The following is a 25,276-nucleotide window of genomic DNA, read 5'->3' on the forward strand; positions in this document are numbered from 1 at the left end:
GGATTTTGCCTTTGGGTGGGAGGGATTTTATAGCACTGTATACAGAAAGGTGGTTACCCTTCCCTTTATATTTATGACCCAGCAATACAAGACAGACTATAGATCATATGAAATCTGAAACTTGTGCCAGGGCCACCAAATGGCTCTTCATGGTTCACAGTTATTTCAACCAATGTTGGCCAAGTTTCAAGGAATCTGAGGATTAATTTCAAGTAAACTTAACCTGACTCATGGTTTCTGGTGGAACATCTAAAATAAAGCAAAATCTAGTTGAAGTTTAGCTGATTTGGGAAGTACATTTGAACACATTAATTCAAAGCAGAACTCCAAGAAAGCTTTAGCTTTTGTAGAACCTTATGCAAATTAAGAAATGTGGGATCTCTGGCAGCTTCTCTGTAACTTACATAGTAGATCTCAATGTAAGAGGGTTTGGCAAATAAGCAGGTCAGGCTTGCTTGTCATTTAAGTAATGTATAATGCATCTATCAAAGACAGACATGTATCATACACAGACCACAGTACTTTAAATATCTGAAAGAAAAGCCAAGCAAACTAGATACATAATCTGACAACGTCAAATATCTAGCAAATGACCTAATCTAACATTAGACAAGCCATCCCACCTCAACTAGGAAAGTGTGCATGCCAACCTCAATAAGTATATCAACAACTTCCTTGGTCTGCTGCTATCTATCTCTCACCTGAAATAACTTTCTTATAGCAAGGAATCTTCAACTGACTCTTTGGGATTAAAAGGTTAGATTAAAGTGGGAAGAAGGGCGGGGAAAGGAGAATAGAAAAGTAAAGTTTCCCAACTTTGGATACCTCCTAACTTTAGATATCCCCATTCATTTTATCTTGTGTCTCTCTTCTAAATTGCAAGATCTCCAGGACAAAGATTATCTTGATATTTGGGTATTATATAATACCAAGCATATTTTCAGTGCTAACCCAAATAATAGCAAATATATAATAAATCCTTTGGATCTGAAATAAATGCTTTTGCCCATCTGAGTATAGTTATCTGAGAGTATCTTGGGATTTTACTGCTACATGATCATGTGATGTTTAATATGGCTTCTAGGAATCTACAGAAAAAAATATGCTGTGTGATTGTTTTTTCATTGACTTTTTCATTTGTGATTTTAATGCTGTCTGCACAATCATCATAGCAACAGTGTGACACAGAAGAGTAACATTGTAGATGAGTTTCTGCAAATTTAGATGTGTTTACACTGGCATTTTATGAAGATCAAATATTTGAATCTGTTATTGTAGGTCTCATTTTATTTTAGACAGAAGTTAAGAAGGATTCCATGAAAGATATCTAATACAATAACAGAAAGCAGAAGATAAAACAGATGAGTGACTGACTCCTCCCAATGTCAGTTTATGCGGGCTTTTCATTACTCAAAACAATCTACTTTATTGGAACATACTGACAACCTTTGTTTTCAGCTAAATCTACACACTGCCTTCAAACAACACATTTACTCTTTCCCAGAGGCATCTGGATTCCAAAGCTTTATTGGGTCAAGGACACCAGAGTCCAAGGTCTAAAATTATCCAAAGCCCAGATATAGTGGAGGCAGACACAATGCAGATTTTCATTAACTGCTCTTGTCTGTGTACCTCAGCACTCCAGTGGGGTGAAAGCGTATTTTTCTGTTCAGGTTCAGGCTCATTTAGGTTTGTGTCTCTTCTGAGCAAAGCCTGCCAACTCACAACTTGTGCCAAACCTCAGTATAGTTCTAGGAGGTACAGTAGTCTTTAGCCCTCTAAGAAATGGAGCCAACTAACTTTGCATGTATTACATCTCTTTGATTAGAATAATTGTCGTTGGCCTCACCAAGCATTGATTTGTAGTCTCAGAGGTGTAAAGTCAGGGACTAAAAGATAATTATACCCAACTCCCGGTGAATCGTTACATTAAACGAATGTAATGAATTAAATTACTGATGTATTGAAAGAACATTAATATTATGTAGCTATTCAGATCTAGCTTCAGCTTCCACTCATGCAAAATAATATCTTAAACATTTACTCCATGAAATAACATGTCCATAAAACCAAGTGTCACCAAAAGCTAAAGCAGATTGTCAGCAGAAGTTAAATATGAAACATTCCACAACATTCATTTTTAGACCAGTTTTGAAATTTTAAAGTTACCCCATAAAAAAGACTCCATAATTTCCTGATGATGCTCCTTTTTGACAGCAAAAATGCCTTACCTATCACTTCATCTGTTCTGATCCTCTAGGTGGCCTTTAGGGGGAATCCCGCCCACCTTGCTGAGAGTCACTGCAGGTTTTTATGTTTTTATTGCTACATTGCACAGCCTAAAGCTTAGTTCAAGGAATATGATGACAGATTCCTTAATCAGTTTATGATGAATCAATATGTATTGGAATGGGACCACCAGAATACTTATTTTACCAGCATGCTGAAAGAAGTTTACTTTTTTAACCTAGGGCAAGATGGTGGCCAGTCTGCTGGCAGATAGGTCACTAAAAAAGTCACTTAAAAGTTCCTCCCCATATGTATAGGTGGGGAATTTGCAGGCGGAGGTAGGAATGGGCAGAGCCTTTGCAGCTCTACCAGTTGTGCCCGGTATTGGTCAGACACAGATTGTCATTCCTAAATCAGGGAGGTGGAACCAGGAGGCAGACTCTGATTCTGCTTCCTACTCTGCTCCTCAGGCAGTATAATAACTCACTGCCTTATAGGCAGGGCTTTTGGCAAAGCCACAATTCAGCCACTATGCACTTATTTTGACAGCATTTTCTGTTCTACTTTGGTCTCCTACACTTTTATTTGCCAGTAACTTCCTCACTGTCTTTCCACCATCTACCTCTCTTTTTTCCATTTGATTCTGCCTAGCTCTTGCTTCTCTTTTTTTTTAAATCCTGATGCCAGTAGCTCTACTCATTGACATTAGTTTCAGTTCAGAATTAGTGAATGGCCAGTCACCTTTAAAAACATTTCTGTAATATAAACACATCATTATGGGTCCCTGATTCACTGTCTCCTTTTGTCTTCCTGTTCACAATGGGAAGTCCTGAGTCCTCTCAATTCCCAGGTAGAGTCTTTCTTGTATCATCTGATTCACTCAAAAGGAAGTAGCAATAGCTGCCTGAAGAGGCTGCAGCATCTAAGGAACAAAAAAAATCTGGTGCAATTTCAGAGGAATTAAAGAGGAGATAACAGATGGTCTGGGTAGGAGCTTCAGCCTGTAGGAAAGAAGAAAAGGGAAAGAGCCAGTTGAGGAGGGGGCGCTACAAATATTTATTTTAACTTTTTTTTTAAGATTCAATTTTAACACCTTTGTAAATCATAGCTGTTTACTAGCACTAGCCATCTCCTTTATGGAAAGCAATCAGGTTTTTTTAGAAAGAGGCAAGAGCCACTGAAAAGGGAACCCAGCTGTTGTCCTTCCAAGCCCCTCAAAATATATTCTAAAGTGTTTACTCTTTGCAGGTAAAGCCTTGCAAAGCTTGTAAATCTGTGCATGTCGGCCAGCTCATACCCAGCACCAGGATTATTTTTAGAATAACTTTAGCTCACTCTGGAAAACAGTTGAGTGCATTTTCATAAAGTCTTCTAGTTTCCATGGCAAATGGGGCAATTATTTCTGCTGAAACTGTCGGCTTTTACTTACACTTTCAAAATGCTTTTCACATTACGCTGATATTATGGTCCAGAAACAAATGCACTAGAGATCTATTGTTCACGGCAGTTCTCAAACTGAAAGGTATAGCAGGTCAATATGACCTTGCATTTAAGTCCGTGGAAAATAGTGCATGACGTATTGAAGTCAAATGACAGACATTCTTCTTAGTTTGAAACAATGGCAAAGATCTGGATTATTAATCACTAATAAAAGGAAAACCTGAAATAGGAAAGCTGGGGATTTAACTTTGATTTTAGTGCCTTAACCACAAGGCCATATTCTCTAATATAGTGAAACCATAATTATAACATTAAAAAAAACAATACATAAGGACCTATGAGTGCACAGGTGCTGACTTTCCAAAGTGCTGGGGGGTACTTGATCCATGACTCTGCCCCAGATCCCGCCCCCTCTCCACCCCTTCCCCCAAGGCCCACCTTGCCCCACTTCTTCCCACCCTGCCCCACCTCTTTCTGCCACTGCTCCACCACCCCTTCCCTCCCAGTTCTGCCCCCTCCCCTGAGCGTGCCACATCCCCAAGTGCCCACCCTGCCCCACCTCTTCCCACCCCTGCTCCACTCCAGCCCTGCCGCTTCCTGCCCCTGCTCCACCCACACCCCACTTCTTCCCACCCAGTTCTGCCCCCTCCTCCGAGTGCACCACATCCCCCCATTTAAAGCCATGAATAGACCTTGACTAGAATAAAATTCTCCCACCAACTTTGAGGGGCACCCTACTTCCTGGGTAATTCTAGCACCCTTGCTAGCATGTCTCCCTTTATGGGAAAGTTATATGGAATGTAAGGGAAAATAAACAGATTTCTAAAAGAAATTGCTCAAAAAACATTTAGAATTAAATAGACAATGAAATCTCTGCTGTACAATTCTGTAGGTTTGTTTAAAAATTCTACAGAACATTTATCATTCTTCACTAAATTATATAGGACTTTGCCAGGAGCCACATGAGCAGATCGGTTTTATGGCTGCAGTCTCCAAAACCCCATGCATGGGAGTGGGTGATTATACACTGATTCCCTCACTGCAGAGTAAGTTAGCATTAACCTAGCAATGGATATCCGCAGTGACGAAGGGAGAAACAATTTTGCAAATAGCACCATCCCACAGTCTCTCTGCCCCCCCCAAAGAACCTGTGCCATATGGAAGGCCCTTCATGAATCTGAAACAAGTGGGCAGCATGTTGTGGAATGGGTTCTACTCCTTTCCTCACTCCACAACACATCTTCATACCCTCCACTTGGGTTTAATTGGGCCAAAAAATCATCACCTAGTTCTCAAAGACTCCATCACTTAAAAAATAACAAGTTTGAGTCTTCTTCCACTGAAGTCAATGGAGTCAAGATTAGACCCATATATTTGTAAAGAAACTGAGTTCTGTAGACAATTTTTTGGCTACTTCCATCAATGTTTCTGTACAGTGTATTTGATAGTATAACATGTTAGAAAATGCAAAGATCTATATGCAGTAAACAACCCTTTAATTGAATAGTAATGGTATTTAATGAGCCTTACAATGGGCAGTGCAAATTATTTGAAATGGAGTGTAATATACCTCCATTTTGGTGCATGATTCAGGTAGTCATATGCCAGCCTTCAAAATTACAGCCAGACTCTGGGGCATTATTATAAGGAGGTTATGGGAGATATTTTGAAATTTGATATGTATATTAGAGTTAAGACCCGGCTCTCCCATTTCTCCTTTTCCTCCTCCCACACACACTTACTTTATTATGCAGCTCAGCTGCATTGTGCTGCAGGACAAAGTCCACCTTGCTATCTCCAGTATATATTATTCTTATTGTCAGATAACCTGGACTCTAGAATAAGACAGATCCCCTGGCTGACATGGCATTTTTACAATCTCTGTCCATCTGACCCTAGTAAAAGAGCCTGTTACTCACCCAGGGTGACTTTTGAAATGGGCAACAGGTCTCAGTGGAACAAAACAGAAAATAGATGTAGCAAACCATTTGTCCGAAGTGGGAAAATAACTTCTCTAGATTTCCAAATGTGGGTCATCAAACTTGTCTTCTTTCCTTTCCCCAGTCTGTTTCTGCTAAACAGTGTGGGGTGGAACACTACCATGAGCCAAAAAAATATTACGTCTCACTATGAAGAAGAGAAAAATGTGTGTCAGGAGCATTCCTTGAGTCTCAGCCATCCAAAACACAAATATGGGACTTGGTGTGAGCAAAGATCCACCATGAGCAGAAAGTGGCAGCAAACTTATGATGATTGGGGTCAGTTTCTATAACATAAATACAAATATTATCTAAGGCCTCCATTTCACCATTCATCATTCATGATTTAAATAATCTACATTAATCACAATGAAGAAACAGGTGTAGGACGGAAGTATAGTTTGGTCCAAAATGGCAGATGACCTTCCTAATTAATGCCAGTTGAAAAGTATAATCAAGAATATAGGCATTTTGTCTTTCAGACTCTTTTCTATTTTTATCTCTCTGTCTCTCTCATTGTTGACAGGCAACAGAGGCAGAAAATACATTGTAAACAAATATGGTTTTATCTGAGTTTCGGATATACAGATTTACTACTTTCATTGTTTTAGATTTTTTTTTAGCTTATTTTATGTTACATGGAAAGGACTTAATCTTGCTACTATATAAAGTCCATTTTTCAGGCAAATTCCCTTTAAAGATTAGTGTGGCATTTTGCCTGAGTAAGGACTAAAATCCATATTCCACCCTCTAGTGCAAGTCTATGTTTGATTTCATTGGAAACACTGCACACTGAACAACGGTAAAATGTGACCTGAGCAAAGACTGTAGGAATTGACCCAAACCATGTAAAGACAAAACGGAATATTATCATTCCATCTTCTGAATAGCTACATGCCCCACACACTCTCTGTAGAAAACAAATGTAATTTAGTCTCTGTGTTGTTATAATAAGACTATATTCTTGCCTCAGTCATCATGTTGAACATTTATTGTTGTGGATGGAAGTACGCTGTAGAGCTGAAGAAAAAATATTGCCCTATGAGCCAAATTTTCCTTTCAGTAGCACTAGGTGCAACATCGCTGACGTCAATGGCATTACACAAGGGTAACTGGAGAAGAGAATTTAGCCAGATAGATAGATAGATAGATAGATAGATAGATAGATATCTTTTCTTAAATAGGTATTATCAAGCATGACAGAACTATAGTTCTAAAATGTCTCTCATGAGAAAATCTAATGTATAATGTCATTCATTAGAATGTAATAGGGCGTAAACCAAAATGGTTCTATAGAAATTTAATTACTATACAAACTCAAAGCATTTAATAGAGAATGATGTCCTTTCCATAGTTTTTATTTTGTTGTTAAACCATTATATATCAGGGATATAATTTCCTATTCACTTCTATACAATGGCCCCAAAAGCCAATAGAAAATGTTCAGCTTCACTGAAATACTTCAGGCTTTTCTGTAAGGGACTCCAGACTAGCATATGTTAGGAACCAAGATCACCAAACCTGCCTCTCTTCTGATTCCTCGTTCAAAATTAAAACATGGGAAAAAATCCAAACACTGGAGTATGTACTGAGATTCACTTGTTGTTATCCCCCTGATCTCTTACTTTATATATGTTTGAGGGGACCAATATGTTCTGTAAAGTAACTAGTATAGACCTAGCCCTAAAGAAGTCCTTATGCAGCCAAAACTCCCACTTCATTTTTAGCTTTGCCCGAGTGTGAAACAAGTTAAAACTGCAGTAGTTGGCTCCAAAAAGTTGAGGAGATTTTGTTCTTCATTTTGATTAAAACTCTTGCACCATATGTTCCAAACCCTGCAAAGTACAGCACAGCTCATAAAGTCAATTTACTTAATGACAGGTTTCAGAGTAGAGAGCCATGTTAGTCTATATCCGCAAAAAGAAAAGGAGGACTTGTGGCACCTTGGAGACTAAAGTTTATTTGAGCATAAGCTTTCATGAGCTACAGCTCACTTCATCGAATGCATTCAGTGGAAAATACAGTGGGGATATTTTATATACACAGAGAACTTGAAACAATAGGTCTTACCATATACACTGTAACAAGAGTGATCAGGTAAGGTGGGCTAGGAGAGCGGGAGGGAGGGGGAACCTTTTGTACTGATAATCAAGGTGGGCCATTTCCAGCAGTTGACAAGAACATGTGAGGAACAGTGAGGTAGGGTGGGGGAATAAACATGGGGAAATAGTTTTACTTTGTGCAGCATACTCTGTGTGGTATGTAGATTGTAATGGATTTTTTACCTTCAGTCCTTTTGGTATGATGTCCATCTGTTTGCATTTAGAAAGGAAGGTGATGTCTGTCTGTATCTATACAAGTTTTTTCATGAAGTTGATAGATTTCCACTCCATACAACTAAATTCAGTGCCTTGCATAATGAGTAGCAGCCGTGTTAGTCTGTATCCACAAAAAGAAAAGGAGTTCTTGTGGCACCTTAGAGACTAACAAATTTATTTGAGCATAAACTTTCATGAGCTACAGCATTTCCCCATGTTTATTCCCCCCACACTGTTCCTCACACGTTCTTGTCAACTGCTGGAAATGACCCACCTTTATCACTACAAAAGGTTTCCCCCTCCCCCGCTCTCCTGCTGGTAATAGCCCACCTTACCTGATCACTCTTGTTACATTGTTTCATGTTCTCTGTGTATATAAAATCTCCCCACTGTATTTTCCACTGCATGCATCCAATGAAGTAGGCTGTAGCTCACGAAAGCTTATGCTCAAATAAATTGGTTAGTCTCTAAGGTGACACAAGTACTCCTTTTCTTTTTTTAAATTTATTTAATGATTCTACTTTAGATAAAAGGACCAAATTAATATCAATTGAGCAATTTGCAATAATTTTAAATAGGAACCTAAAAAGCAAACTGAAAACTTACTCAGGATACCTAAACTGATACCACTTACTAATTTGGTCACATTATTGAGTTACACGTTATAATCTAAAAAGCCAATTAATACAACAGTCATGCCAAAATAAAATATTGAAGTTTCACATACACTTTACTTTCAGCTTAATAATAAATTGTATTAATATTTTCCTCTCAATAAATCTAATGGTAAGAAAAAAAATACTTAGTTTAAGATAATTTTATTTCTCTGTTATCAGCTAAAGCAGTCTTACTTCAGGTTTCCGCTTTCCAGTTTTGCTAACAGTGGGAGGGAATTTCCTCCAACTCCTTATCAGCTTGAACCACAACCCCTGCACTGATTTCTGGTTCTCTGACAAATTACACTCCCTTAATCCCCATGCAGGAAAGTTTTAATGAGTGCACTTTTTTATTTTGTACTCAGGACTTTGAAATGATACTGTATATGACAATGTTTACATTTATCCAGAAAGTGAAGCACAAATTGCAGCCACCGACTTAACTTCTTGCTAAAACTCAGGGGACACCTGCAGCTTAATATCTGTCAGTAGCATCTAAACTTCTTTTCCTTTCACATATTCAGTCTGGCTTTACTATTATTATTATTTATATAATAGCACAAAAATATTATCTCAGTAAATTATTCTGTAGTTCTCAGGGGCCGTTTAAGTAACTCCTAAGAAGGATAGACAGGTATTCAGCTTAAGAAGCAAAATTAAAGAAACTATGTATTAAATATACCTGAGGGAACATTACAATCTGGTAATTTTACTGAGGGGTTCAAAATTGCAAGGCCAAAGGAGAAGTGGTTTGATTCTATAATAGGAGTCTATGACATGAAAGCTTTCATTAAGCTCCACTTTGATATCCTGTCCCTATATATAGTTCTTTCTCACTACTGTCAGAGGCAAGAAATGCTGTAAACCATATTTTTAATGATTTGTTATTTTACGCTGGTTACTTATTGCAGGTGACCTGCATGTCTGGTCATTTAATAATGTTGATTTGCAGGATTTAAATGTCCTGCAAGTATATTTCAATTTACTGTTAGCATACCATGACTCAACAACCTTCCTTACCAGACTCAAAAATAAAAAATAATTTAATGTACCTACATGGTTAAGTAAAAACTACTACTAAAATGCTAATATTATATGTTGTATATTTCATGAATTAACATCATTCCCTCCTCATATTCATAAAAAATATATTTGGTTTCCATGCCCAGCACAGGCAGTATTCATGTAAGTCCCAACTTCAAATGGCATTGTTTGTCCAGCTGTGTATGACTTCCTACAAGGCCTATAGCCTCTTCAATTCACAGTGTATTAGACACTTTACCATTTCTTACACAAAGATACGATATCCACCATTGTTGACTGTACCATGGTTGCATTCCTTTAAGTCTTCCAAATTCACACTCCTACTACCATCACAAACCTGCTGAATTTGTCTGCATTTGCATAGTCAGGGTATGGCTTCATGAAATGGAGGAAGAGTGGGTAAAACTCACCAAAAACTATGGGAGGAATGCAGAATCCATTACTCTCAATATTGTGGGCTGGGAAGAATTTGTTTTTCTGTCCCCTCCATTTTTGAAAAATTCTTGCATTATGCCTTTGCCTGGCCAGCCAGTGACATCATCTCAGAATTGTCCATGATGAGCCACAGAGTCTTGCATCACTGTGGAATGATAGTGTTTTCTGTTAATAAACAGGTAGAGTCCTGGGCTTTTATGAGGTGAGAACAGAAGGGGCATGGAAGTTTTTGGAAAGTGTAGGGGACAATTTCCTGTTGTAAGTGCTGGAGGAATCAACTGGGGCAGAGCTCTTCTTGACCTGCTGCTCACAAACCGGGAAGAATTAGTAGGGGAAGCAAAAGTGGAAGGGAACCTGGGAGGCCGTGCCCATGAGGTGGTCGAGTTCAGGATCCTGACACAGGGAAGAAAGGAGAGCAGCAGAATACAGACCCTCGACTTCAGAAAAGCAGACTTTGACAATCTCAGGGAACTGATGGGCAGGATCCCCTGGGAGCATAACATGAGGGGAAAAGGAGTTCAGGAGAGCTGGCTATATTTTAAAGAATCCTTATTGAGGTTACAGGGACAAACCATCCCAATGTGTAGAAAGAATAGTAAATATGGCAGGCGACCAGCTTGGCTTAACAGTGGTAATAGTGGTAAAACCCTTGCTGATCTTAAACACAAAAAAGAAGCTTACAAGAAGTGGAAGATTGGACAAAATGACCAGGGAGGAGTATAAAACTATTGCTCAGGCAAGCAGGGGTGAAATCAGAAAGGCCAAGTCACACTTGGAGTTGCAGTTAGCAAGAGATGTTAAGAGTAACAAGAAGGGCTTCTTCAGGTATGTTGGTATAACCTCATCAACAAAAGATGTCAGGTTAGTGTGACAGGATCAATTTTCCATAAACACAAGTTGTTTTGCATTAATTATATTACATTTGAACAGTATGACTTTTTGAACTCCACAGGAGTTTTTGAGGATATAGAATCATAGAATATCAGGGTTGGAAGGGACCTCAGGAGGTCATCTAGTCCAACCCCCTGCTCAAAGCAGGACCAATCCCCAACTAAATCATCCCAGCCAGGGCTTTGTCAAGCCTGACCTTGAAAACCACTAAGGAAGGAGATTCCACCACCTCCCTAGGTAACGCATTCCAGTGCTTCACTACCCTCCTAGAGAAAAAGTTTTTCCTAATATCCAACCTAAACCTCCCCCACTGCAACTTGAGACCATTACTCCTTGTTCTGTCATCTGCTACCACTGAGAACAGTCTAGATCCATCCTCTTTGGAACCCCCTTTCAGGTAGTTGAAAGCAGCTATCAAATCCCCCCTCATTCTTCTTTTCCGCAGACTAAACAATCCCAGTTCCCTCAGCCTCTCCCCATAAATCATGTGTTCTAGTTCCCTAATCATTTTTGTTGCCCTCCACTGGATGCTTTCCAAGTTTTCCACATCCTTCTTGTAGTGTAGGGTCCAAAACTGGATACAGAACTCCAGATGAGGCCTCACCAATGTCAAATAGAGGGGATGATCATGTCCCTCGATCTGCTGGCAATGCCCCTATTTACACAGACCAAAATGTCATTGGCCTTCTTGACTCATACCCAGCTTCTCATCCACTGTAACCCCTAGGTCCTTTTCTGCAGAACTGCTGCTAGCCATTCGGTCCCTAGATTAAGGGGTGACTTGATTACAATCTAAAAGTAGCTACTTGGGGAACACATATTTAATAATGGCTCTTCAATCTAGCAGAGAAAGGTATGACACGCTCCAATGGCTGGAATTTGAAACTAGAAAATTCAAACTGTAACTAAGGTGTACATTTTTAATAGTAAGAGTAATTAACCGTTGGAACAATTTACCAAGGGTCATGGTGGATTCTCCATCACTGGCAATTTTTAAATCAATAGTGGATTTTTTTAAAAGATATGTTACAGGAATTATTTGGGGGAAAGTTCTATGGCCTGTGTTATACAGGAGGTTAGACTAGATGATCACAACTATGCCTTCTGTCACTGGAATCTATGAATCTATAAAATCCCTAAGTAACCTTGCACATATTTTCTACCTTAATCGTGTCATATTTCACCTGTGCTTATCTCATCGCAAGGAAATTCTGAAAGTGGCAGGGAATTTGTTTCTGATTTAAAGAACCATAACAAGTAACAGAGATAAACAGCACTACATGCCATAAAAACAGGAACACATGGATCCTGTCACCAATTCCAATTATTATATACACAACAAAGAGCAGTTGCTTCCAAAAGCAGCAGAACAACTAAATTGCCTATAAAAGTGCTAATAAATATATTTCCAAGTAGAAAAAATAAATATTAAAAATATTCCCTGCCTCCTAAAAACATTCAAAAGAAAAGTCTTATGTTAGCTGTAACTACAGCATCCAACTCACCTGTTACCAGCTCTTCAGAAAGGAATAATACAAAGTTCTGCATTACAGGATAATACAGTTCAACACTGCCAGGTGACAGTTACTTGATAGTCAGAAAAAAGAAAAGGAGTACTTGTGGCACCTTAGAGACTAACAAATTTATTAGAGCATAAGCTTTCGTGAGCTACAGCTCACTTCATCAGAGCTGTAGCTCACGAAAGCTTATGCTCTAATAAATTTGTTAGTCTCTAAGGTGCCACAAGTACTCCTTTTCTTTTTGCGAATACAGACTAACACGGCTGCTACTCTGAAACTTGATAGTCAGAGACACAGTATCCTTTGACACCAGAGTTTAGGATTTCCTGCTGGTCAGCACAAGCTGATGCAGTCCATTTCCTCTCTACACGACTCCACCTCCTTAAATAAGCTTGGTCTTTCAAGAAAAACGTAAAAAACAGATTACTACGAAATGTGTAATGAATGCTTTGTAAGGGCTAGAAAGGGTAGTTAGGCACTGTACCTGGAACCCCCTTGCCCATTTTAGGTAACAGAACTTTTAATCAGAGGTGGAGTGAGCAATACACATGTCCTAAGAGAAATGGGTACTAAAGTTATTGGGGCTTTGTAGTTTGTAGCTTAACCCTTGTATAAAGAACAGGCGATCTACATTACTTTGGATATTTTCCAGGAGAGTTTATTCTTGTCGGGTAAAAGGTAACAGGTTCCCTCAGCACACTGTCTACCTAAATTGTTGGAATTAAGAATAAGGAAAACTACCAGATTTACATGTGAATAGATTTTGCACTTGAGAGTCCAAATCACAGTTAGGATTCAGATTGGATTTGACAGAACTGAAGTCTCCCGAGCTGTTCTTGTGAAATCTCCACCATTTGGGGTTGAAATCTTGCAAGACTATTCTCACAAGATCAGAGCCACATTTGAACTAGAACAAGGCAATCGGGTCCATCTGGTTTTGGATCTGACCTAGAGAAAGAAGTGTAGTAGTGAGTGGGCTCAGGTTAAGGTTTGAGTCCTTCTCTGTTGCTGATCATAACCTAGAAACCATCACAAGGAATGAAGAACTTTAAAAACATTGATATTATTTGGAAGACAGCTACAGGGAAAGCAAATAAAAAACTTATGGGTGGCATAGATAGAAAACAATACATAAACTTGCAATGTGATGCACTATGTAAAATGAAACTAATGATAATGGAGTCATGGATACTTTACACATCCCGAGTTTTGACTGGCCTAGAAGCGGATTTGAGGACATAACATGTTTTATGAAAATTGGAGTAAATGAAATGTATATCATAATAAAGAGGGGGACATGATCACACTATACTTTCATGATAACAATACAAATAAAGGAACTGAGTCTTCCACAGTCTGAGAAAACTATATGACAAGCACTGGCATGGGTTACCTCGGGAGGTGGTGGAATCTCCTTCCTTAGAGGTTTTTAAAGTCAGGCTTGACAAAGCTCTGGCTGGGATGATTTAGTTGGGGATTGGTCCTGCTTTAAGCAGGGGGTTGGACTAGATGACCTCGTGAGGTCCCTTCCAACCCTGATATTTTATGATTCTATGATTCTAAGGAACAATGACCAGAAGCTAAGGGAGGAACACTGTGTTGTAAATGAAAGAGAAAAGTGATTAACAATTAAAGCAAATGAGCATTGGACATAATCACCAAGGGACAATTTTGCCCACCCTTAGAGTAGTATTTTAACTCAACATGAATAAAAATGGCAGAATATATTCTTAAAGGAGGTGGCTGAGATACCATTATTGCAAAATAGAGTTTGTTGAAAAACTGTACATTTGCAAAAATGTTACCTTTTGTTTAAAATTTCTAAAAATGTGAAGATTTTATAATGTTGTGAACTGTTTGTTGTCAACATTTTTTTTTTTTACCAGCTCAATAGATAGTTGAAAAATTTTGATAAACATTTTTTGGAGTTTATTTTCATTGAAAAGTCCTTTTTTTAAAATAACTCCCTTCCCCCGCCCCCACAAAAAATCAGGAAATTTTGACCCAATTCTATAAATCTCAAAGAGCAGGTTAAATAGGCTATTCAAGAAAAGTAGTCTTGTGAAATGCAGGGTATCTGACTGTCTGACTTAAGTGGTCTCTTCTGGCTCTACCACGTATGATATATCTCAGATAAGGAGGGGATACGCTCCTTGTATCAAGGTGTGGTAACTGTACTTGAGAATTTCCGGACTTTTTTGTTTTTAAATTCTAAACCTTAACTTTGAATCAATAATTTTTCATTGTTGCTTACCTTGTTTTGCTTTAAGATCATGCTGCACCATGCCAGGTACATAAAGAACACTTTCATGTGCTTGTGTAGTACAGTGGTTGGTATTACAGTGAGGCTTTGCTCCACAGACTCTGACACATTTGCAGTTCTCTTTGATCCTCTTGCCAAACTGCACTGTGTTACTACACATTCAGCAGTGAAGATCTACTTCTCTTCCATGGTGGTTCTACTGCATAGCCAGTAATTATTCAGGCTCACTGTCACATACCATGGCCTTTTCATTTTTGCTGAACCATAAACATTTCTCTGGAGAATGGATGGCAAACAGCCTGTTTGTTATGTGTAACCAATCAGTTTGCAGTGAAACTTTCATTAAATACTTTGTGATTGTCTAGCACCTCTCATCCAAGGAGCACACAGTATATTACAGAAATGTGTGTTTATTCACCCCACTTCACAGATAGGGAAGTCAAGATACAAAGAGGTTACAAGGCCACACTGTTGAACCCATCTTAGAGTTCAGCATAGGGCAAACTCAAAATGGAGTTTTGCCTTTTTTATACATCGGTCCAGAATTTCATGCCAAATCTCCCGATTCCCAGTGCTTTGTTCCAACTAAATCAATGTTGCCTCTCACTTATACTGGAGCAATAACCTGGTTCAGCAAATCACATCCTAGATTTTTATTTCCAGCAGCATATTCTGCGGATTCATTTCTAATACTAGAATCAATAAATCCCTGAAGTTGTTTTAATGTATCCATTTTATTGATATGAAAAATTATATTTGTTGAATGCTTATCCTTTAAAAAAAGGTGGATCTTACAATGATTCAAATCCAGTTTATCCAAATAACTTATTTCTAGTCAAATTTAAGTAAGCCTTATTTATATTTTTTAATCTAAATCTGCTTCTGAAGAAGGAAATAAGCACATAAAAAGATCATACTGGGTCAGACCATCTAGCTAAGTGTCTTGTCTTCTGACAGTGACCAATGCTATGAACCCCAGAGGGAATGAACAGAACAGGTAATCATCAAGTGATCCATCCCGTCACCCATTCCTAGCTTCTGCCAAACAGAGGCTAGGGACACCATCCCTGCCCATCCTGACTAATAGCCATTGATGGACCTATCCTCCATGAATTATCTAGTTCTTTTTTGAACCCTCTTATAGTCTTGGCTGTCACAACATCTCTGGCAAGGAGTTCCACAGATTGCCTGTGTGTTGTGTGAAGAAATACTTACTTTTGTTTGTTTTAAACCTGCTGCTTATTAATTTCATTTGGTGACCCCTAGTTCTTGTGTTATGAGAAGGAGTAAATAACACTTCCTTATTTACTTTCTTCACACCAGTCATGATTTTATAGACCTTTATCATATCTCTGCTTAGTCATCTCTTTTCCAAACTGAAAAGTCCCCAGTCTTATTAATCTCTCTTCATATGGCAGCTGTTCCATACCCCTAATCATTTTTGTTGCTCTTTTCTGAACCTTTTCCAATTCCAATATATCTTTTTTGAGATGGGACGACAACATTTGAATGCAGTATTCAAGATGTGGGCGTACCATGGATTTATATAGAGGCAATATGATATTTTCTGACTTATTATCTATCCCTTTCCTAATGATTCCCAACATTCTGTTCTCTTTTTTGACCACTGCTGCATGCTGAGTGGATATTTTCAGACAACTATCCACAATGACTCCAAGATCTCTTTCTTGAGTGGTAACAGCTAATTTAGCCCCCATCATTTTATATGTATAGTTGGGATTATGTTTTCCAATGTGAATTATTTTGCATTTATCAACATTGAATTTCCTCTGCCATTTTGTTACCCAGTTTTGTGAGATCCTTTTATACCTCTTGGCAGTCTGTTTGGGACTTAATTTGTGAAATGTGAAATTTTAATAGCCAGCTGATTTTAAGATGTGACATAAAAAGTAGACTTTTTTTAAACCCCCCCCCACAAAAAAATCATTTTTCAGACCCATTCAGTGTAATTCAAAAATGGCTTGTCTTATTTACTTTGCTCTAATTTGAGACATACCTTGCTCATCTTCAGGCTACAAAGGGATCAGAAATGGTCTTAGAATGACATGGGTCTTTCAACCTTAAGTTGCAGTGAACATGATAGTGACTATTATCTATGCTTTTATGAGAAATGGGTGCAAACAGATATTGTTTGATCCAATAAATGCCTCAGAATTATAGAGGATCTTGGAACCTTTTCAAAGTTATATTTATTCCTGGATAGAATTAAAGAAAACAAGTTTTTTGTCACCGGCTGACAGCTCCAAGACAACCAAATGCAAACCAGTTGTATTTGGTGTTTGACCTGTCTTTTTACTGAGAACTCGTATTTTATCATCACATCCAAATTTAACAGCAGCTGCATATGCACTTCAGTGCACACAGGCTTGGAAGAGACTCAGGACTCACATTTTTCAGTCTGGTGGATACTGCAGCCCGTGTGACATTTAAAGAGTTCTCTCTGTGGGAGGGAAGGGATTGTTTGGATTGCTTAGAACATGCTCTTGCTGGCTTATTCTCAGCACAGTGTTTGTATAGCTGGAGGTGGGGTAATTATTTCTCCTGGCAAACAAAGGCAGTCTATATTTATTTGGTTTCTTTCTTCTTTAGACTGAAAACTACAATGGCCACTGGCTAGAAGACTAGTGATCTCTCTCTCTCTCTTTCCCTTCCTGTCATTCTCACGTGTCTTCATAGTAGAGTTAAGAACCATAACTAAATCAGTCTTCTCACTGTTTGGTGAGTGCTTATAAAGACTAACGCTGAAAAATGTACCTCTTTTCCTCCATGCTTCACTCACCCACAAATACCAATACATTTTATTCTCTCCCTTTCCGCAAGGTGTCTACTGAAGTATAACATACAAGTTATTACCAGTAATCACATTGCCCCATTAGATAGTTGCAGACTTTATTGTCTAGTAATCCATTTGTCTCTATTGCAGTATGGTAGGAGTGGGTGTAATATCATTTGCCACTACTCTGATAGTTGTAGTGCAACAAATATGATGGAGACAAGAGGCTAGATATTGCTTGAAAACTAATTGACTGAGTATCTTTTTGTACTTTTTTTTTTAAACCTGGCTTTCATCTGCTGCCGTACAATACATGTCCCTGTAGTACCTTTTTAAACACTATGAACTAATCATCTTAGAATCTCCCATAACTATTTTCTGTGCTCTTTTTTGTCCTGTTATTAATCTCTTTATATATATAATGTTGTTCTTCCCTTCCCATATAATCTTTCATCAGGGAAATGTTCTTTACTATTCAATCTCTATGGATATATCAGGTAGCAAACACTCCAATTCCTAAAGTTCCCTTCTCTGCTTTTTAATTTAAAAAGATACCTGTGTTTCTTTGTGATGCATAACATCATATGTAAGTTACTTTGTCAACTATCATAGATGTAATTAGTGCATATCAGCTGTAAAAGCAGCTGTGACAAATATGGCAATTTCCTGCAATATATTCGGGAGATGTTATTGAATTAGTTTTAAGACGTCCATTGTATTAAATGAAAAGTTTATGTATTATTTTGGGCCTAGATGAACAAAGTCTATATTGAATAATGTGGCAAACAAGAATGAACTTTTGGGACAATGTGTGTGAAGTGGTTTCCTCGGAAATATCTAGGGGGAATATGTAGATTCCCCATGCCCCATCACCTCCAATTATGCAACAACCCAGCCCCTGAAGCTATGCCCTGAGGAAAGGGCAATTGTCTGCTGATTACCTGTTCCCAAGATCAAAGGTCCAAACTGTATAAAGGATGGACTCACAGATTCATGGGGTGCTTGTTCTGAGCTACAGCTGTTATGAATTTGTAACTACCGAAAAAACCCTTTGTGCCATTTGAAGGACTGATCACCCCCCAGAACCCTTGTAGAAGCTGGGGTGTATGTGTGGGGGGTGATCTCTGGTAAGCTTATTAGCATGTGTGTAATGCTTTCACCTTAAAAATAAATGTACTGGCTGAGAATGGGTTGTCTGGTAACTTAACTGGGGAGTTACATTTTATAGCTTTTTGAGCAGAGAGAAAAGCTAGCTTGCTTAGGCAGTCTGACTTGCTGGGAAACTCACAGTATAGGCAGGGAACTGTGCAGCCTGAAAAACCCCTGGGTCAGGAAGGAGAGAGACGTGGGTCTTCTCCCAAGCAAGGTGATGACTGAGGAGCTGGGAGACTAAAAGTGGATGCCATTTCTGGACAGCTGCAGTTGACCTGAACTGTGAAAGCAGATATCCTTTTTCACCTAAGGATATGGTATATTATCTGTCTGTCTGTGGCCCCAGTCCAGCAAAGCACTTAAACATAACTTTATGCATGTGAGTAGGCCCACTGAAGACAACAGGCCTACTCATGTGCTTAAAGTTATGCACATGCTTTAATGTGCTGCTGGATAACAGGATATTCCCGGAACATGACATATTCCATTATTGATTTTGCTGGGTATATTTAAAAGCAGTTTTAGTTTTTCTAAAGTACTTCTGAAATAACCAACATATTTTCTTGTCAGCATCTAGCACTATTTAGCATGTGCACGTCCTTTTATTAAAAAAGCCACTGTCTGCTTGAAATGCAACAAGTCTGGTCTGAAAATAATCCAGTGAAAGTCTTTTTTTTTAAAAAAAGAAAACAAAACAACCATGGATACAAATTGTTAATGTCAGTCATAAGTTCATGCTGCTGGTTGCTTTGCAAAACAAAAAAGTTTAATACAAATGACCCCTGAGGCTGTTGAGATGCCAACTCTAAAATATGGTAATATTGTCTATATTTTGATGTTGGTTTGCTAGGAAAATCCCTTTTAGATTATGGCTTTGGCAGAACAATGACACAATAATTTGTAGCAAGCTATCTCCTGGTATGAGGAAAAATGAATGTCTGTGTAACAGGTAATGAGATTAACCAAGAACACAGGGACTTCCTTGAAACAAAAAATCAAAATGTCACCAAGAAGTGTCAGAAGAAATTCAGGGAGTACAGATTTACAGTGGATTTCATGTCAAAAAGCAGCTTTTAAATTTAAACAGCTTGAGGATTAATAAAGTCTGGGACAACAAGTTGTGACTATATCCATATAGTTTATATTCTGACAGATTTTTAAAGCTGACAGTAATGCCTTTGGGCTAGGGTGGGGAACTCTCAGCAGATAAAACTAAATCATACTTGTTAAATGAGTTGATAAATCACCCAGCTAGGACAACTGAGCTGAAGGTTTCATTTACGTTGTAGCTCTCTCTCTCTCCTCCCCCCACTCTCCCTTCACACATTCAAAGGCAAAAAAAACCCCTGACCATTAAAAAATATGAGGTTCTGCCATTTCTAACAAAAATACCTATATCTATCTATCTTTATATATTATGGCACTAGAAGATTAAACCACACATTAATAATTAAAAACAGACCAGGGGTTCTCAAACTGGGGGTCGTCACCCCTCAGGGTGGTCACAAGATTATTACCTGAGGTTTGAGAACCACTGCTCTACCTGCTATACACTGCTATAGACAACTATTCCAGTTCCCACTGTTGTTCAACTGATCACGACTAGAGTCAAAGGAAGATAAAATATCATATTGTGTGATGGCATAATGGTTTTGCTCTGACAGTGTTTGAATCAATCAATTGAGTTTAAGGGAAAACTAATTTGTGTAAGCTCCTTTCTTTCTTTATTCAGTTTTTTTTTTGTACAGAACTTCAATAATAACTACTATAGAAAACCACCATATGCAATATCTCCCCTCCCCCTCAAAAAAGGTGATAGGTTTTTTTAAAGAAATAAATTATTTAGGCTTATGTAATGTCAGCCAATATATAAAAGGAAAATAAAACAACTTTATTTTCTTAAAAACAATACTCCGTGCATTATAAGCCAACCCCTACAAAACTTTCTTAGACAAAATTCCCACTAAGTATAAGCACTCAAGTTTAAAATTTGAAAGAGAGACATTACGTGTACAATACAGGTACAATACTGTACAATACAATACAGATAAAGATATGAATTTTGGCAATCCTTGTATAGTTAGGAAAATATATATCCTTCTTAGTTAGAGGAGTATTTGCATTACTGAAACTTCCACTTAATGGGAAAGTTTAAAAAGCACTTCCAATTTTTTTGCATCCACAATACAGAGTACAGTTTGTATACGTTTTTCATATAACCATAAGTACCCAAGTTGCATATGATAAATGGGTAACTATATACCTAACTTCCTTATTTGCCTATGCCAATAATCCTTTTTGCACAAAAATATGAGTTTTGCACATGTAAAAGGATACATAAAATCAGAGGCTCTCTACATCTTAAGTTATATATCAAGTTATTTGAGAATGTGTAGGCTAAGTATAGCGGGGAATCAGATATTTAAAAGACCTTATATCACATTTCACTGATCCTGTATGTAATAAGGGAACTTTTAGTATGCAGTTTTTCCCTAAGCAGTCATTAAATATTAGGAGTACTTGTGGCACCTTAGAGACTAACAAATTTATTAGAGCATAAGCTTTCGTGAGCTACAGCTCACTTCATCGGATGCATTTGGTGGAAAAAACAGAGTAGAGCTTTCCACTCTATACGGCTAAATTCAGTGCCTTGCATAATCACAGGTTTCAGAGTAGCAGCCGTGTTAGTCTGTATTCTCAAAAAGAAAAGGAGTACTTGTGGCACCTTAGAGACTAACAAATTTATTAGAGCATAAGCTTTCGTGAGCTACAGCTCACTTCATCGGATGCATTTGGTGGAAAAAACAGAGTAGAGCTCCTCTACTCTGTTTTTTCCACCAAATGCATCCGATGAAGTGAGCTGTAGCTCACGAAAGCTTATGCTCTAATAAATTTGTTAGTCTCTAAGGTGCCACAAGTACTCCTTTTCTTTTTGAGAATACAGACTAACACGGCTGCTACTCTGAAACCATTAAATATTAGGTTTCAGAGTAGCAGCCGGATTTTCAAAGGCACTTGAGGACATCAAATGTCCACCTTGCACTGAGTTTCAATGGGACTTGAGTGTTTAACTCTGAACATCCCATCCTATGCACAGAACTATCCAGATACATTTCTGACTTTCAATTTTTACTGCTTTTCATTGCTGTTAATGATGATGGAATTGCCTGATGAATATCAAGTCGTCAAGTAATGCAATGGATTTCCATGTCTGGACACCATTTATAATATGTGATGATACAAAGCATTAAAAAAAAGCATATGAATATTACTTATCTTGGAATGCTCTCCAAGGAAGTTAGCCAGATGTCTGTTACTGTAGATTGGAATTCTGGCCTTAGGAAAGAAGGGAAGGTAATTATCTCTTAAAGTAGTAGCTCTTTCTGATTCTGTCTTGACTTTACTTTTTGAGACTGGCACTGAGCCAGTCTGTCTGTCTGTCTCTGTTATGTGTTTTAGTCAATGGATAATCTTGACTGTTTTATGAAAATCCAGCTATCAGAAGGAAGTATAGAATTTTCTCCCATCATTGATTTCAACAATTTCACGGGAGCTCATTCTGGGGACTTTTTTTTTTTTAAACTGAGCACTTCTGTAAAGTAAGAACTGCAGCTTCTTGGACTCTGCATATCAGGATAAGCCACATTAAATCCCTTCTTTTCAGGACAATAACTTAGTACAGATTATAAAAATTCTCTGCTATTCACTGATATACGAGAGAGAAAATGTTTTGCCTCAGAAACAAATATGTTTGTGTTTTGAAGCTTTCTAAATTACAGAGGAAATGACATTCTCAGATTCTTCCCTGAAATCCAAGCAGAGAAGAAAAGAGTAGTGTGATAGTCTTCTCTGATATAATAAGAAATATACATATCTGTTTCAGAGTAGCAGCCGTGTTAGTCTGTATTCGCAAAAAGAAAAGGAGTACTTGTGGCACCTTAGAGACTAACAAATTTATTAGAGCATAAGCTTTCGTGAGCTACAGCTCACTTCATCAGATGTATTTATTTTAAATGCATCTGATGAAGTGAGCTGTAGCTCACGAAAGCTTATGCTCTAATAAATTTGTTAGTCTCTAAGGTGCCACAAGTACTCCTTTTCTTTATACATATCTGTAGAACTCCAAGCACCAGCACTGTAGTAAGAAAAATTATGTGCACTGTCAGGAAGTACGTGTGGCAACCTGACTTTCAAAAGTCTTGGAAATCTGGGAATCTCTTGGATGCAATCACCATTTCACTCCCATAACAAAGTCTCCCTTTAATCTTAGGCTCTCCTTACCTTTGGCTTTAATGTTTTAGCTTTGTTCAATTTTATGCTCCTCTTCTGTTTGGTACATATGGAAATCAACACCTGGAATAAAATAAATGTAATAATTTGTGAAACATATACATTCAAACACACAAGAGGCATATTTCAGGCTTTTATGCCTACTCTATGAAAGCTTAGCACTGAGACATTTTGATTTATAGCTTAGAAACAGCCAGCAGAGCTAAACAGTCCAGTATACTTGGATGTTGTACTTAAAGTATGTTTGACAAGTGGGAGCAACGATGGGGAAGTTGTCTTATTCATGGAAATATGCATCTCCTGAGCACGCAGTTTCCTTCTGGAGACGCACCAATTTCAGAAGCCCAGGTAGGTGATCACATGGAATTTTTTTGTCTCCGCCCCCAGCACCAAAAAAAATTTTTTTTATTTTTACATGGGCATCATCAGTCATGTCTTAGGTAGAAAATGACCAAATGAAAGTTAAGGGAATTTGCCATACAGTGCAGGTAATGGGGACATATAAATACCTATGATGTACACCAGATGAGGATTTGGCCCTTTATCTTTATAATACTCTATAATATAATATTTCTAGTATTATAAAGATACATTTAGTGGACTTCTATATAGATAAATTTAGTAAATATCAAAGTAGTTAACACGGTAGCTTTTGATCTGATACAGACTGAAGTTCTGAGCATGTTGTAAAAGATTTATTTGATAGGTTCTTTGGGGAAAGTTGAGAATATATTTCTGAAGAGGGGGACTTAAGGGGCTGTTTTGCTGCTTTGATTTATTGGCTGGTTAGGTCAATTCATCTTTTGTATCTGATTACTTTTTGGTGTTGAGTGGTGCTTACATTTGCAATTGTAAATTCAATGGATTGTTAGGGCACCTGAAGCTTTTAAACATTATTTTAAATCTAAATAGGTAAATAAACATAAGAAAGAAAATTCCATACAGTTTTCTTTTGCAAATAGTAGACAATACTGATTTAAGTCTCCCTCCAGACTTGGTAGTGTGACTCTCATTCCAACCACTACTTGTATCAAAATTAGAAAAGGAGTACTTGTGGCACCTTAGAGACTAACAAATTTATTTGAGCATAAGCTTTCATGAGCTACAGCTCACTTCATCAGATGCATTTGGTGGAAAATACAGTGGGGAGATTTATACACACACAGAGAACATGAAACAATGGGTTTTATCATACACACTGTAAGGAGAGTGATCACTTAAGATGAGTCATCACCGGCAGCAGGGGGGGAAAGGAGGAAAACCTTTCATGGTGACAAGCAAGGTAGGCCATTTCCAGCAGTTAACAAGAACATCTGAGGAACAGTGGGGGGTGGGGTGGGGGGGGGAGAAATAACATGGAGAAATAGGCTTGAATAGAGACTGGGAATGGATGAGTCATTACACAAAGTAAAACTAAGTTAATTGTATCCAGTTTGCAAATTAATTCCAATTCAGCAGTCTCTCGTTGGCGTCTGTTTTTGAAGTTTTTTTTGTTGAAGGATAGCCTCAGGTCTGTAATAAAGTGACAGGAGAGATTGAAGTGTTCTCCAACTGGTTTTTGAATGTTATAATTCTTGACGTCTGATTTGTGTCCATTTATTCTTTTATGTAGAGACTGTCCAGTTTGACCAATGTACATGGCAGAGGGGCATTGCTGGCACATGATGGCATATATCACATTGGTAGATGCGCAGGTGAACGAGCCTCTGATAGTGTGGCTGATGTGATTAGGCCCTATGATGGTGTCCCCTGAATAGATATGGGGACACAGTTGGCAACGGGCTTTGTTGCAAGGATAGGTTCCTGGGTTAGTGGTTCTGTTGTGTGGTGTGTGGTTGCTGGTGAGTATTTGCTTCAGGTTGGGGGGCTGTCTGTAAGCAAGGACTGGCCTGTCTCCCAAGATCTGTGAGAGTGATGGGTCATCCTTCAGGATAGGTTGTAGATCCTTGATGATGCGTTGGAGAGGTTTTAGTTGGGGGCTGAAGGTGATGGCTAGTGGCGTTCTGTTCTTTCCTTTCTTGGGCCTGTCCCGTAGTAGGTGACTTCTGGGTACTCTTCTGGCTCTGTCAATCTGTTTCTTCACTTCAGCAGGTGGGTATTGTAGTTGTAGGAATGCATGATAGAGATCTTGTAGGTGTTTGTCCTTGTCTGAGGGGTTGGAGCAAATGCGGTTATATCGTAGAGCTTGGCTGTAGACAATGGATCGTGTGGTGTGATCTGGATGAAAACTAGAGGCATGTAGGTAGGAATAGCGGTCAGTAGGTT

Source organism: Dermochelys coriacea, chromosome 1, assembly GCF_009764565.3.
Source record: "Dermochelys coriacea isolate rDerCor1 chromosome 1, rDerCor1.pri.v4, whole genome shotgun sequence".
NCBI classification, from domain to species: domain Eukaryota; kingdom Metazoa; phylum Chordata; order Testudines; family Dermochelyidae; genus Dermochelys; species Dermochelys coriacea.